Source organism: Anomaloglossus baeobatrachus, chromosome 9, assembly GCF_048569485.1.
Source record: "Anomaloglossus baeobatrachus isolate aAnoBae1 chromosome 9, aAnoBae1.hap1, whole genome shotgun sequence".
Classification (NCBI taxonomy): domain Eukaryota; kingdom Metazoa; phylum Chordata; class Amphibia; order Anura; family Aromobatidae; genus Anomaloglossus; species Anomaloglossus baeobatrachus.
This window is the reverse complement of record NC_134361.1, coordinates 28,564,080-28,579,977: the sequence shown is the minus strand read 5'-3', so window position 1 is coordinate 28,579,977 and position 15,898 is coordinate 28,564,080. Positions and strand designations below refer to the sequence as shown.

General features: G+C 41.3%; 1 long non-coding RNA gene across 1 annotated transcript; it reads right to left on the bottom strand.

The window, feature by feature from the left end:
• Positions 1-6,678: 6,678 nt before the first annotated feature.
• On the bottom strand, positions 6,679-15,642 carry LOC142250991 (uncharacterized). Its single transcript, XR_012725281.1, has 3 exons — positions 15,502-15,642; positions 12,118-12,249; positions 6,679-11,187 (listed from the first exon to the last, which is right to left on the bottom strand). It is a non-coding gene; the product is annotated as an uncharacterized LOC142250991 (long non-coding RNA).
• Positions 15,643-15,898: the final 256 nt, after the last annotated feature.

The window sequence follows — 15,898 nt, the reverse complement described above, 5'->3', positions numbered from 1 at the left end:
GTAGTTTACTATTTACTATATTACATCACAGATCTATTGTCAAAAATCTATCACCAAGAAATGAAAACAAAGCCGGAAATCACCATCAGGGCGCTGTTAATACGATTCTTCTGCCCAGAAGTAAACAGGGGTTATAGAGATACTTCGGTCTGCCATAATGTAGATATGTAGTACCCACGGGACAGGGGTCAAATGTACTCCTTGCCGGGCCGGTGCTGTCGGGTCAGGGGATGTCACAGGTGGCCCTGCCCGGCTTCGTGGCCCCGAGGTGTACAATAAAAAGGAATGGAGGATGGAGGGGATGATGGGGATTATTGTCTCGTGACGCCACCTGCGGTACGTGGCCAGGAAATAGCCACCGCTGCTGTCGCTGTCCTCCGGGGCAGAGGGTTGTCGCAGCAATGATGATTCTGTGTTATGATTCAGGGACCAAGGAGGATAAAAAAATGTGGAAACCCAAAAGGTAACAGAGTGGCTGGAACCTTAACCTAATCCTGAAACACAACTAGAGGTAGCCGTGGGGCGTGCCTACGATGACCTAGTCGTCTCGACACAGCCGGAGAACTAAATATTCTTACAGATAGATATAAGAAAGCTAATCTGCCTCGGAGCAATCCCCAAAGATATAGATAGCCCCCCACATGTAAAGGCTACGGTGATATAGGAAAACACAATACAAAGCTAGAAAACAGATTCAGCAAAGGTGAGGCCCAAACTATCTTTATAGGAAAGGATTGGAAGGAGCACTGTCTGCAGCCATAAAAACCCTAATAAATACCAGCACGACTGTTGGAAAACCCTGAGACCACACAACCTCTCCCCCACTATATCAGCACTCTGATGTTACTGGGATCCAAAAACACTAATACACGAGGGACTGAATTAATACCAAGCATGACAGAAGACATTGCAGAATCATGGAGCTAAGTATACAGACACTCCCAACAGGGAATGATCCCATTCCACCAAGAACTCCACACAGACAAAATAGGAATCAAGCATTAGTATCAAAGCATAAAAAAACAACAAGAAAGTGGAAACAATAAGCAGAAGCACAAGACCACTTATCTGAGAGGAGTTCTGGTGGTGAGCAGAGCTGATTTCAGAAAGTCCTTAACACATAGGATATCCATTGAGCACCGGCAAGTAACAGGAAGAAACTGCTCAGTTATATAATCCAATCAGAAATGCCTGATTGCCAGTCCTCCACAGGTGTGTAGATTTCATTCCACAAATCAACTGCACCGCCAGCACTGACCACAAGAGGGAGCCCCAAACTGGAAAATGTATTCACAACAGTTCTGCTCCCCACAGGTGGAGCGGGCTGCGGGGAGGATGATGAGAGGAGTAGTGGCTGTTGGCGGGCGACGACAATAAGATGCTGAGTCGGCTGCTGCGGTTCCAGGTCTTTTTACTCACTGTCCTTAGATTTCCCGGGAGGTACCGGTCACTGCCATGATGGGCTCCAGCCAACCTCGGATGAGTTAGAGGTAGCCACCGGTGTTTGAAAGTGTCATTTCTAAGGAATGCCCCTTCCGGAGTGAGGAACCCGGGCTGAGCTTCCCTTTCTAAGCCTCAGGCCCCATGAAAGAAGAAGAGAAGAAAGTGGTGTCGTGTTGCCAGAACTGTAGTCCCAACTTGACTGACTATTGTGTAAAGGTTGCTCCTACTTGTACCCCAAGTGGTGCCTGCCCCCCAGGTAGTAAACACTCAAGTGTGAGAGGGCACCAAATGCAAATAACATGTAGGAATCAAGAAGGGATCAAGAAGCCCCAGGTAGTTGTCCTAGTGACCGAGAAAGTCCCATGTCTCGTGATGGCCACCCCCAATCTAATCTAGTCCAGTCCCCAGTGAGAAGGCACCTAAGCTGTATGTAAAGTGGAATGTGGAAACACCGGTGATTAACCCCCTCCTTACCCGAGGTAAATACTGCACCTTAAGTGAGGTGCAGTACTCTGTGGCGACTGAAGCCGCAGGGGTGCCACAGATACATTTCTGAAACCCCTACAACTGTCAGACAGTGAACAGAGCCTTACAAGTATTCTCGGCATACAGCACAAACAGGCCTGATATTGATAGAAACAAAGATGATAGAAATATCCAAAGCAAAAAACCCCTCCAAAAAATCACGTTTTTTTTGTACATTTTAGGCCGGTTTCACACTTCTGAATGCGGATTACAATGTGAAGAGTGACCATGGGTTTTCCCTACCTTAAATCAAAAGGCTCACAAGCATAAATGAGGCTGCGGATTTCATAGTAGGAGACCTGTGGCCGGTCAGGACGTTGTACCCCGTATTTGGACTGTGAATGTCAGATGTGTGAAAGAAGACCTTCCCTGTGGACAGTTAGTGAGGTGATACCGTGTTTCCCCAAAAATAAACCCTAGCAAGATTTTTCAGCTTTTTTGAAATACACTTATAACCTCTACTCCAAAAATAAACCCTAGTTGCGTACCATACTATAACAGTATCCTGAAATAGAACTTGGGTAGCTTTTTCAGGATACGTAACTTTTACTGGTGTACACTGTGTGTAGAATTATTAGGCAAATGAGTATTTTGATCCCATGATACTTGTTATACATGTCGTCCTACTCCAAGCTGTATAGGCTGAGAGCCAACTACCAATTAAGTAAATCAGGGGATGTGCATCTGTGTAATGAGGAGGGGTGCGGTGTAATGACATCAGCACCCTATATAAGGTGTGCTTAAATATTAGGCAACTTCCTTTCCTTTGGCAAAATGGGTCAGAAGAGAGATTTGACGGGCTCTGAAAAGTCCAAAATTGTGAGATGTCTTGCAGAGAGATGCAGCAGTCTTGAATTTGCCAAACTTTTGAAGTGTGATCACCGAACAATTAAGCGTTTCATGGCAAATAGCCAACAGGGTCGCAAGAAGCGTATTGAGCAAAAAATGCACAAAAAACTGCCCATGAATTGAGGAAAATCAAGCGTGAAGCTGCCAAGATGCCATTTGCCACCAGTTTGGCCTATTTCAGAGCCGCAACGTTACTGGAGTATCAAAAAGCACAAGGTGTGCCATACTCAGGGACATGGCCAAAGTAAGGAAGGCTGAAAAACCACCACCTTTGAACAAGAAACAGAAGATAAAACGTCAAGACTGGGCCAAGAAATATCTTAAGACTGATTTTTCAAAGGTATTATGGACTGATGAAATGAGAGTGACTCTTGATGGGCCAGATGGATGGGCCAGAGGCTGGATCAGTAAAGGGCAAAGGGCTCCACTCCGACTCAGACGCCAGCAAGGTGGAGGTGGGGTACTGGTATGGGCTGGTATCTAAAGGGACCTTTAGACCTTTTCGGGTTGAGGATGGAGTGAAGCTCAACTATCAGACCTACTGTCAGTTTCTGGAAGGCAACTTCTTCAAGCAGTGATACAGGAAGAAGTCGGTATCGTTCAAGAAAAACATGATTTTCATGCAGGACAATGCTCCATCACATGCATCCAACTACTCCACAGCGTGGTTGGCCAGTAAAGGTCTAAAAGATGAAAAAATAATGATATGGCCCCCTGTTCACCTGATCTGAACCCCATAGAGAACCTGTGGTCCCTCATAAAATGTAAGATCTACAGAGAAGGGAAACAGTACACCTCTGGGAGCAGTGTCTGGAGGCTGTGGTGGCTGCTGCACGCAATGTGGATCGTAAACAGATCAAGCAATGACATTAATCTATGGATGGTCAGCTGCTGAGTGTCATCAGAAAGAAGGGGCTATATTGGGCACTAATTTTTTGGGGGGTTTTGTTTGTGCATGTCATAAATGTTTATTCCTAAATTTTGTGCAGTTATATTGGTTTACCTGGTGAAAATAAACAAGTGAGATGGAATAGATTTGGTTTTTATTAGGTTGCCTAATAATTCTGCACAGTAATAGTTACCTGCAGACACAGATATCCTCCTAAGATAGCGAAATCTAAAAAAACAAAACAAAAAAAACCACTCCAACTTCCAAAAATATTAAGCTTTGATATTTATGATTCTTTTGGGTTGATTGAGAACATAGTTGTTGATCAATAATAAAAAAATCCTCTAAAATACAACTTACCTAATAATTCTGCACACGGTGTATATTGTCCCGTGTTGCTGTAAGCGCCTGAAGTTCATAGTCACATGCCGACTAGTTTAATGGAAAATTAATATTCACCACTTCCCCTGCCTTCCCCTCTGTGCTGGCATCAGTATTTCAGTCAGATGGCCATATTACTGCCCAAAGATCACAGCGCAATGTTCAGACTGAGCATGATAGATGCATAGAAATACACAATGACATGCTCAGGTCAGAAGCATCGCCAGCCAGTCAGAGGATTGTGCTGCAATCTTCGGCCAGTAATACGGAAGCCTGACTGAATGACTGATGCCGAGGTGGGCGGGATTATGGATGGGGGAAGGGGGAGAATATCCATTTCCTTTAACACACGTTTCAATCACTGATGCTGGCGCAGCGGGGTGGGCGTTGGAAGGGGCTGAGTATTCATTTTCTATTACCTTCTATTACCAGGCGACCCAATCACTGACGACAATACAAAATATAAGAATAGTTTTGAATATAAGCCCTATCACTTCTTTGGGAGCCAAAAATAATATAAGACCCTGTCTTATTTTTGGGGAAAAGCGCTATGTAGGGTAAGGCTGGGGCTACATCTGTTATCCAACCAAAGTTTCCGATATGTCATTGTTACTTTACAGCGCCATGTAGGTGAATGTGGTCCCATTGCGACCTCGAGGGTGCTTCACCCACAGCAAGCAAGTCACAAGAAGGTCAACTGTATCCAATTTTTTATTTTTTTTTGTTGCAGTATCTTTGGGGTCACAATATGATCCATTCACTTGCTTTGCCCTGCGAGATACCAAAGACACCCAGCAAACTTTGATCACATGACAAAGTTGTGGAGTAACCCCAGCCCTATATGTAATGACCATCCCTATTCATGCAACCGGACCATTATCTTATTAGCCCTATGTCATTCCATATTAGGACCTGTTGAAGGGCACCAGTGCGCGAAATGACCGTCGTCCATAAAGCCACCCATCCACTTGCACCTGTATCCATGTTTTTACAGGATTGTGAATAAAAATGGTTTTTTTATTGGATGGTGAGTGCCACCTATTTTTCGTTCTTTTCATTGCACTAGTATCCCTGGTCATGAGATAAAATAATACCAATTTTATTTATATAGCACCAATACATTTCGCAGCACTTTATAAAATCACATCACATCTAGGATTTCACATTTTTTCATCATCTTTTTTTATTTTACCTAATCTGAGTGACCTGACATCCTGAGATACTATCTCCCCCTTGTGTCATGGGGTATGTACTGACAGAACAGGGGTTCTGCAGCTGGCCCTCAAACTCAAGACCCTGCGCTGTCCCTTATCTCAGTGGTAAGCTTGATGGTAGCCAGGTCCAAGCCCCCAATGTGACCCTGATTCCTGTCCGAGCCCTAATCTTACTCCCCCCTCCCCCCCCACCCTGGGAGTGGTCCGGAAACCCAGTAACAAAAGCCCACAGAAAAGACACGGACAAGGGAGACTGAAACCTCATACACACTGCACTCAAACACAAAGGAGAGACAATGTGTACAGGGGAATAACAAAACGGGTAGGGAATAAACTCACAACAGGGGAACGTTCACACCATGCAGAACAGCAACTGTGGTTCACATGAACAGAATAACCACTGAGACCGGGGTCGCTGAAGCTATCTTTGGTGATCTCCTACTTCACTCCACAGCCTTAAACAGGAAGAGACCAACTGTGGATGGCAATTAGCAACCCGGCTCTCAGAAGAATTGCACACTGCTCCAAAAAGAATAAACTCCTGCACAGCTGGAAGCAGTGAAACAACTCAGCCGATGCCCAGCTGAGAGACCAAATTGCCTGTCACACTTTGCAATGTGAACAGAGTCCAATGCCATAGAAGTAATTTGCGTGGTCGGACCAGGACAGCGCATGACACCTTGTATTCCCTCATTGTCTTATGCTCACAAAGCTAAAAAAAAATAAATAGCTTTTGAGACTTTTCCTCATGCAGCTCGTGGGCCCTACATTGTGAATTATTCCATAAGGCCTATTCCACATGATCACATTTCATATTCAAATCATAGAACTTGCAGCATTTTGACCCTTGATATCTCTAGGAGCCGGATCTCAATGTCTACGATGGAAAAACGTCATCCTTTATATGAAACTGCACCCTAAACCATGCTGCCTGACGTAATAGCTTTTCGGAATGACGATTGCAGTGCAGCCATGAACCTTATTTTAGCCACGTTCCCTCCAAACCTCTTGCTTGACCCCCTTGATGAGTGTTTGAGTCTCGGGGATCTGTATAATGATGGATGCATCTCGGTGATACAAGCCAGACACGTTTCGCCAATGCTGTTTTTTCAGGGGCTTTTGTTTCAAAAGGTTTTGTCAATGCAAACAAAAATAAAGGAGCTATTTTGGAAGTTATTTTATGGGTGCACCTTGTAGGACCAAGGATTATCATCTGGCCATCAGATTGGGTCACTGATGCAGGGAGATACATAGATTTCATTGTTTACACCCCAAAAACATGGAGCTGAGATAGATATCACAGAGTCTACAAACTCTCCATGATCATTTCCAATAAAGAAGTCATTAATTTTCTACATCACAAAGACACCAAACGTCTTACAGGTAAAATTAATTTTAATAATTGTTTACAATTGCATCGGCTTTTATACATGTCACATTAGGTCGGCCATCTTGGCTGCCTCCATTATTTACATAGAGAATCACAGTTGTCACCAGTTTTACAAGTTAAATTCTCAGGGGGTTGTTAACTTAAGTTATTCTCCAGAACTGTAAGTATACAGTACCTCCTCGTGTCTGGTATTGTAACTCAATCTAATTCAGGTAATTGCTGCAATACCCGACACAGCCACTTGGCTAGAGTGGCGCTATTTCTAGACAGAGATTATACCCTTTTTATTATTATTATTATTTTCCAATTTCGTACAACCCCTTTAAGAAATGACTGGTTCCCTGTAATTTTCAAAGTCCTTCAACAAGCAAGTTTATCCGGGTTTTTTTCATTTAACCTCTCATTTAGCATGCTTGTATCTAGACCTGAGGCAAATTTTTAGCTCATAGATGCAGATAAAATATAAAGTTATATATATATATATATATATAATGTTGTCCTATAATTAATTATATGTAGTTAACGAGTAATGAGAAAAGAAGATAAAAATCTGCACGTTATAAAGTGGCTCTAGTGACTCCATCAATTTTTGCAATTTTTTAGATTTGTCCTTTTTCTAATTTTACCATTTTCTAATTTTTCAATGATGAACAATTTGGCAACTTTTTTAGATTGTCCTTATTCCTATCTTATAATTCCTAATTTTTCAATTATGAATAATTTTACAACTTTTTAGATTTGTCCTTATTCTAATTTTTCAATTTGGAACAATTTTGCAACTTTTTAGATTTGTTCTTATTCTAATTTTACAATTCCTAATTTTTCAATGAACAATTTTACAACTTTTTAGATTTGTCCTTATTCTAATTTTACAATTTCAAAATTTTCAATAATTGATGATTTTGCAACTTTTTAGATTGTCCTTATTCTATTTTTACAATTCCTAATTTTTCAATTAATAATTTAGCAAATTTTTAGATTTGTCCTTACTCCGATTTTACAATTCCTAATTTTTTAATGATGAACAATTTTGAAACTTTTCAGATTGTCCTTATTCTATTTTTATAATTTCTAATGTTTCAATCATTAATAATTTTGCACATTTTTAGATTTGTCCTTATTCTAATTTTACAATTCCTAATTTTTCAATGAATAATTTTGCACATTTGTAGATTTGGACTTAATCTAGTTTTACTATTTCTAATTTTTCAATTATGAATAATTTGTATGGCCGGAAGATAAAATAATTACTGGTAGAATAAATGTGACACAGGAAGAAAGATGTCTGCTCATTTCCAGAATAGAAATTGTAATAAAGGATTGGATCCCGAAGAACATCTCCACCTTTGCTCATTCAAAAATTCTGCAGTTTCTCTTTGTTAGTCAAGTAGATCGAAATCTCAGATATCTAAATGTTAGAAATATCTAATTCAAACATAATTTAGAGCCCTAATGGTTTGGATATCAAAAATAAAACATCATTATTGGTAAATTTTTGTATTTTAAAAGATATGGACATCGTCGGTGTCCTTTTTATTTTATTAAACTGCAAATTTTTTTTTGCTAAAAAGCATATCTGCTATAGGGTTTCATTAGCAATTTTGGTGATTTTGGCTTCTATAGCCTCTATGCATCATAGTAAATAGCCAGCTGTAGAATTAATTATTAGTGTGAGCTCATTGTCATGGTAGAATCTGTAGGAACTCTTATCTGTCTTCTGAAACCTCAAGCTGATTTAGAGCCAAATTAAAGTTTAATCCTCCTTTAAGATGGTTTAGGAGAAGAGGGAGAAGTTAAATTCTGCTGTCAGAGGAGCCCACTAACAGTTTACTCATTCTGCATCTGTACAGTGATACATAGAGGCTGTAGAAGCTCAGTAGATCAAAAATTGTACTAAAACCAATTTACAATTTTTTTGGGGGGAATAGTAGAAATATGTGAATTTAAAGGGTTGTCCACTACTTGGACAACCCCTTCTATTGGACAACCCCTTCTAATTCCCTTGTTCGTCCCCATAAAAATAAATAAGCATTTACTCACCTCTAGTGCGGCCATGGTTCCAGCGATGTCTCAAGCCACATTCCCTGGGTCTACGTGAGATTGTTATGACACGCGAGCCCTGCGACCAATCAGTTCTGGCTCCCTTCTCCCAGCCTCTGGATGTTTGAGCAGGAAGTCAGCGCAGCGTTTTCATTCTACTCAAATGTCCGAAGGTGGGGAGACAGATGCCAGGCGCTGATTGGTTGCGGGGCCCGCGTGTCATAACAATCTCATGTAGTCGAACGCGGCTTGAGACATCGCTGGAGCAACGGCCGCATCGGAGGTGAGTATAGGCTTATTTATTTTTACGGGGCCGAACAAGGGAATTAGAAGGTTTTGTCCAAGTAGTGGACAACCCCTTCAATTCACATATTTTTACTATTCCCCCCCCCCAAAAAAAATTGTAAATGGCTTTTAGTACAATTTTTGATCTACTGAGCTTCTACAGCCTCTATGTATCATAGACACAATATGACAATGTCACGTTGGCCCTGGGAATGCAACTTCAGACATCACGGGAACCGTGGTCGCATCAGAGGTGGGTATAGGCTTATTTATTTTTATGGGGAGAAACAATGGGAATGAGGAGAGGTTGTCCACTACTCGGAGTAAAAGAAATGCCCTAAAAATTGTCCAAGCCTTTTAATATTGGTATAAGTCTAGAAAAATATAAACTATCTGCTGTTTTTATAAAAAACAAAATCTATAAAATGTGATACTCATGCTTATCCTGGTCAGATGCCTATCTAGTTCCCATTGGCCACTACTTCTAGGTCCCATTTAGCTCAGTAGAATTGACTGAAAACGCCAGCTCTAGCGCTCACTGTCCGCAGCTGTTACCCACCTCATCCAGTTACTGGCTGAGCCATCGTTTCTGGTCTTTTCCAGGATGTTGAGACATATGCCTATCAGATTTATCCCTTAAGGACACAACTCTGAAGATTAGAAGCCTGTAGGTACTTCCCATTAGATGTCTAAACCAGGCACAAAACGTGGTGATCAATAAAGCATATCAATTTATTTAATGGGGGCTATGTAATTATGGGTATCCCATCATGTCCTGTGGGCAAGAGGAGAAATGGAGCCGATTTATATATAGATTTGTGCAATAAGATTCAGTATAATTCTTATTTTTTATTATTAGTCCAGTGGGGAGTCCTACTTATACATAGTCGTTCAGTACTAAAGGGGGCTTTACACGCTACAATATCGTTGATGTTTGATCGTCGGGGTCACATTGTTAGTGACGCACATCCGGCGTCATTAACAATATCGCAGCGTGTGATACTTACCAGCGACCTTAGGCGACCTCAAAAATGGTGAAAATCGTTCACCATGGAGAGGTCGTCCTAAAGTCAAAAATCGGTAAGGGTTGTTTAGCGTTGTGGTTCATCACTCATGCAGCAGCACACATTGCTATGTGTGACACCGCATGAGCGAGGAACGTCTCCTTACCTGCCGCCGGCCCCAATGCGGAAGGAAGAGGTGGGCGGGATGTTTACATCACGCTCAGCTCCGCCCCTCCGCTTTGATTGGCCGGCCGCTTAGTGACGTTGCGGTGACGTCGCTGTGATGCCGAACGTCCCTCCCCCTTGAAGGAGGGATTGTTCGGCAGTCACAGTGACGCCGCCGACCAGGTAAGTATGTGTGACGCTGCGTAGCGATAATGTTCGCTACGGCAGCGATCACAAACAATCGCATGCGCGACGGGGGCGGGTACTTACACGCTCGCTATTGCTACAAATTGCTAGCGATATCGCTGACGTGTAAAGCCCCCTTTAGACCCACCTACTGGACTTCTAAGCCTAAGAAGAGCAACATATTGTCCCTATAGCGGTCACTATAGGAGAAATGCAGAATTACATACAAAAATTAAATTAGATAGCTCATACAGTGGCCTCTAAGCAAAGATCTTAAAAATGGAGATGTTTCAAGTAAAGTAAAGGTAGAACAGAAGTATTCATTATAAAACGATTATTCTTTTAATATGTAAAATCAGAAAATCACTCAAAACTTGGAAGTGCTAGTGATAGAAGAAGAAAGGGAGACTATTAAGGACATAATAATATATTAGCCGGTGATTTCATGACTCCAGCTACTGGGATCATCTGGGAAATGAGCAAGAGAGCAATGTGTCTTCCAAGTTAGACCCATTGGACCCATCCAGGGTAAGTGTAGGAACAACGTCTGAGGATTTGATTAGCCAATGGTTTTGTTCATAAATGCCTCTAGAAAAAAACATAGATGTCTTCAAGACATAATATAGAGTAGGAAAATGCTGAAAAGTCCTAGAACAGCCAGGTGAGGAGCTTGTATGGTGAAGCCTCCATTGCACATATTCGATATACAGCAGGTGGTGTTGGCGAAGATGGCTCTGAGGACTCCTGAACCTTGTAGGCTCTGATTGCAGACTGCTGTGTCAAAGCATCCATACTTAGCAAAAAAAGCAGTGCCTGCTGTTTTGAGAAAAAAAACATCAAGATCATACGTTAGTCATCTAGATCCATGAAGGATCAATATGTACTAAGTGAACATTTTGTGGCTCAGCTCGAATTTACTATATAATATAGGAAATGGTATAACAAAGATTTATTTCTTATAGACGGCTATCTATGGAACATAGGTCAAACCACTAACACATTGTCCGTAGGATGGGTGTTAGAAGGATCACCGGTCTATCGGATATCTCGCTAAGAAATCAGACGTTATGTCATGCTATGCTTGGTTTAACTCTAAAGCTAGTCATACACTGTAGGTCAATGTTGACCAAACCCATCGATTTTGGCAAGACTTGTCAACCATCTAATGTATATGGAGGACTCTGTCCCAATGGCAGATGTTGAGCAAGAGAGTGATCAGCTCTTAGATCTCACTGCATAATCCTTTGGTTCCAAGAGGAGACAATCCACTACCAAACGTCTCTGGCAGACATGTACCCCACCAGCCATGTCTTATCTTACACCCCTTGCCTCCATTTTGCCTCCAAGATAAGATGGTCATCATGTGGCACTCGTGGAAACTATCACAGTCAGCTGCCAAGAGATAAGCTATGCAAATGCTAAAAGATTTTGTCTCTACAAGACAACTCTATCCTTATGCCCTATTAGTGGCAATGTGTGTCGTAAGAACGGCTTACCAAAGCTTCTAATTAAATTTGGCATGGCGCCATATTGTTGGTCAAATTTTGGGAACCGTGTCGCAGACTAAGCTTTCCTTGGTCCAATATGTGGCATTGGATGATACATCAAATCTCCATATGCCACATTATCCTATGTATGACCCTATTTATTTAATCATCATATTTGGGATATATACAGGATCTTACATTGATTTATGAGTAAACCATGATTTTGCACTCACACTTGATAGTCATAATGAACACGTACCTAAGTTGTAGTTAGTGACTCCACAAAATGAGTTTTCTTGACATTGAGCTCTGTAGGACGTGGTTAAAAAACAGGTGGATAAAAACCTAAAATTGCAGGCATTGCACTCTTTTAATATTACTTGGCCTTGTCCTAAAAGAAACGACATATAGATCAATCAGAAATGAATGATATTAGCGGTGATGTAACAATGCGGGGCGCCGTGATTGTGGTCATACATGAGATCCTGAAACGTAATTATGGAGCATGCATCGTTGAGTACTGAGAATGCGGTAGTCGAGCCATGTTAGGATTCTGTCATGAAGACAATGATTATAGTATGTAAACATCAAAAAGGGAGTCCTTAACTCTCAAGACCCCCATATGACCCAGAATGGAGGGCAAACACGCACCAATCACATATTATACTGATGGGTGGCCACCAGAAGATCACACCGCATCGATGAGGATTGAAAAGCTGAGTACTTTTTTGGGGTTTTTTTTGGACATCTGGCTTCTTTTTCCTTTCCAATGTCTTGGAATACCCCTTTAACTTTATACCTTAAGACTGCTCCTAAGCTCCTTCTAGTGTTAACTGGTATCAGCTAAAATGGTAACGCTGAACTTTACAGAGGAAATTTATAAAAGGCCAAGCACCACACTTGTAGCAGTAAAAAGTTGCAGGCTTTTTTTTTAAAGTATGCTACCACAAATATTTTAAACTTGGCACCCTTTCTCAATGCTCTTCCCTATTTTTTAAAATGTGGGTGGGAGGCAGAACATCTGGAAGGGTCTCGAGTGGACAGAAGAGTCTGGAGAGGGCAGAGAAGTCATCTGGAGGAGATGGGGGGGGGGTCTGTAGGAGACAGAGAAGTCTAGAAATGATAGAGGTGTCTGAAGGGACAGAGGGGTCTGAAGGGGACAGAAGAGTCTGGAGTGGGGGCATATAAGTCTGGAGGGGGACAGAGGAGCCTGAAGGGGACAGAGGAGTCTGGAGTGGGGGCATAGGAGTCTGGAGCGGGACAGAGGAGCTTGAAGAGAACAGTGGGGTCTGAAGGGGACAGACGATTCTGGAGGGGACAGAGCGGTCTGGAGGGGACAGATATCTGTAGGGAAACCGAAGAGTCTGGAGGTGATATAGGAGTCTTGCAGCAGCTCTATCATAGAGAACGCAGTAGAGCTCTGCTGAGATGAGTGTTCCTACTTACAGAGAATTTGGGTGAGATAGCTGCTGGCTGTTATGGAGGCCTTACGATAACCAAGATAAGACCAAGACTTGTACTTAATGATCAAAATATATAATTTTTTTATTTTTAGCCAAAATATAGCCAATATATAATTGCCAAGATCTAGAGAATCCAAGTCATTGACTTCCGATTCCTGAGACTTGGGCGTGTCCTCCAGTAGCCGATCTCCTTTCAAGTGCATTTCTCATGAAATAATTTTGTGGTTCATGACACAAGAGGAGTCTTTATTATGGCGGCTCCTGTGTTGTGGTTTGTTTGTACGAGGTCCCACACTATTTGTGATTCATGTATCTAATCAAGAGGTTACCACTAATGATAGTCCCACCCAATGGAGGACTCGTTGTGATGGAAAATATCAGGGCAAATCACAGGATGATGGAAGTAAAAACATGGCTTGTTTACCAAGGTTATAAACTTATCACTCGATATTTCATGGTGGGGGCCAGAAATGTGTTTTTGTTATTCTTAGCGGCTTCTTGTACAACAATGGCTCGATACAGGTTCTCCAGATTCCTGCCCAAACCTCAGAATTCAGGAGCATCTATAGTCCCATTATCTCACTTCTCTCCCTCCATGTCAAACTCACAGGGGTCCAGGAAGTTGAGATTTGGAAACTTGTTTGACCAGATTTTCACAAAAAGGTAACTAGTCAGGGTAAAGAATAAACTCACATATCTGTGTCATGTAAAGCTTCCTCGGTTCCTTGAGCAGCACCACCACAATTGGATGGGGCCACCTCTTTATTCAGTCTGTGACTGTGCGCGGCCATCTCCTCCAGAGGTGTGAAGATCCGGGGGACTCCTGTTTTCCAAATAGTTGGCACTCAAACCTCCTAAACTTCGAATATCCTTGATTATCCTGAAATTCATCGCTATAAAATCTACATTTTGCCATAGATTTTCCACAGTTTGGTGGTGAAATCTGTTGCAAATTTGGCAAGGGAAAATATGCCTCACGTCAATGTAGAGTTAGGATACGTTCACAAAGAGTATTATTGATGTGGATTTTTTTTTCCAGGCTGAAAAATCGCATGAAGAAAAAAAAAGACATAAAAAAGATTTTTTTGGGGGTGTGATTTTTGTATATGGGGTGTTCATTTTCTACTTTACTTGATTCAGAAATCAAATTTGGAGCATTTTTATCAAGCATGAACACTTCAAGAAATGACATGTGTAGGTATGGTCACAAAGAGATATTTTTTTACTTAGATTTTGAAGTGGATTCTGTTCCAAAATCCAGATGAAAACTACTTGAATTACTTTTTGGATAAGCTCCCTACGGATCACATGGTATTATTTTTTTCCATATGTAAAAAGAAGCAACATGACAATTCTTCAGGCCTTTCTACATTAAAAAAATAAATAAAATACTCCCAAACTGAAAAAAAAAAGTTAAGTAAAGTGGCATGGAATAAATGGCGCTATAATAATAATAATAATAATAATAATTAATAAATAAATAATAGTATATAAATACTGCAACTATTCCCATCTGATTCAAGACCCCCATTATACAGCTATATGAGGATCTCATACTCAATATTGTCTCCGTTTTAACCCTTCCATGCTCCTGATCTTTGCACCATTCCTCTTTTCTCTATTTGTGAGGAGCCACCAAATAGTGGATATAAAGAATGGCACCATGGGTCACAGGTTGTGCACCCCTAGAATAAAGGATATGGCCACAAATTAACAGTTCTTATATGTGTATAGAAACTTTGAGTAAATTATATTTTTTTACTGAACCAAATCTACATCTCCAGAGCTGCATTCATAATTCAGCTGGTTCTAAGAAAACTTCAACATGCTTGTAGGTACACACATTCTTAACATCTTATCTAAGCTGCTATGTTCCATAGTTCATTTTACTACCTGTACCTTGGGTTAAGAATACACTTTATACCTGAACAAACTTTGTGTAAATATTACCAAGTCAGGAAACAAGTATCCTCAGCTTTAAAGTTTGCAGAATTATGAATACAGCTCTGGACTGTAATATCATTTCGAACATGAGCAACCGCTGAAAAACAGAAGCTGAAGGCTGGTGGCATCATCAAACATCTTTGCATATGGGAAAAGTGATGATATTTCTCAGTATATGTTATGTACGAGTATGTAAGAACCCCAATTAATATTATATATATATCTACAATACATACCTGGAATTGCACAAATGGCCAGGAGACACAGCAGCAAGTAGGAGACCATCCTCTTCTACAGAAGTAGTCACAGATTCCTGTGTCTTGGAGCCGTGTATCGAGGAGCCTTATGAATAGCTTGGCTATTGGGGAGTTGTGGGTTTATTAAGGTGCATTATATGGGGGCTTTGCTTTTGGGAGTTTCAAGGTGGGGATTTGGTTTCAGTGGTAAATACAAGGAGTGGGAGGATGAGAATCCAGGACGTACATATTTGTGGTAAGGGAGGCGAGGTGTGGTCTGATGTATTAATTGCCTTTTTGTTGACTTGACGCTCATTACTATCAGTGTACTGTACACAGAAATGGAGCACATTTTCAGGGTTACTTTACACATTATGGGATAATGTATCTTCATGAT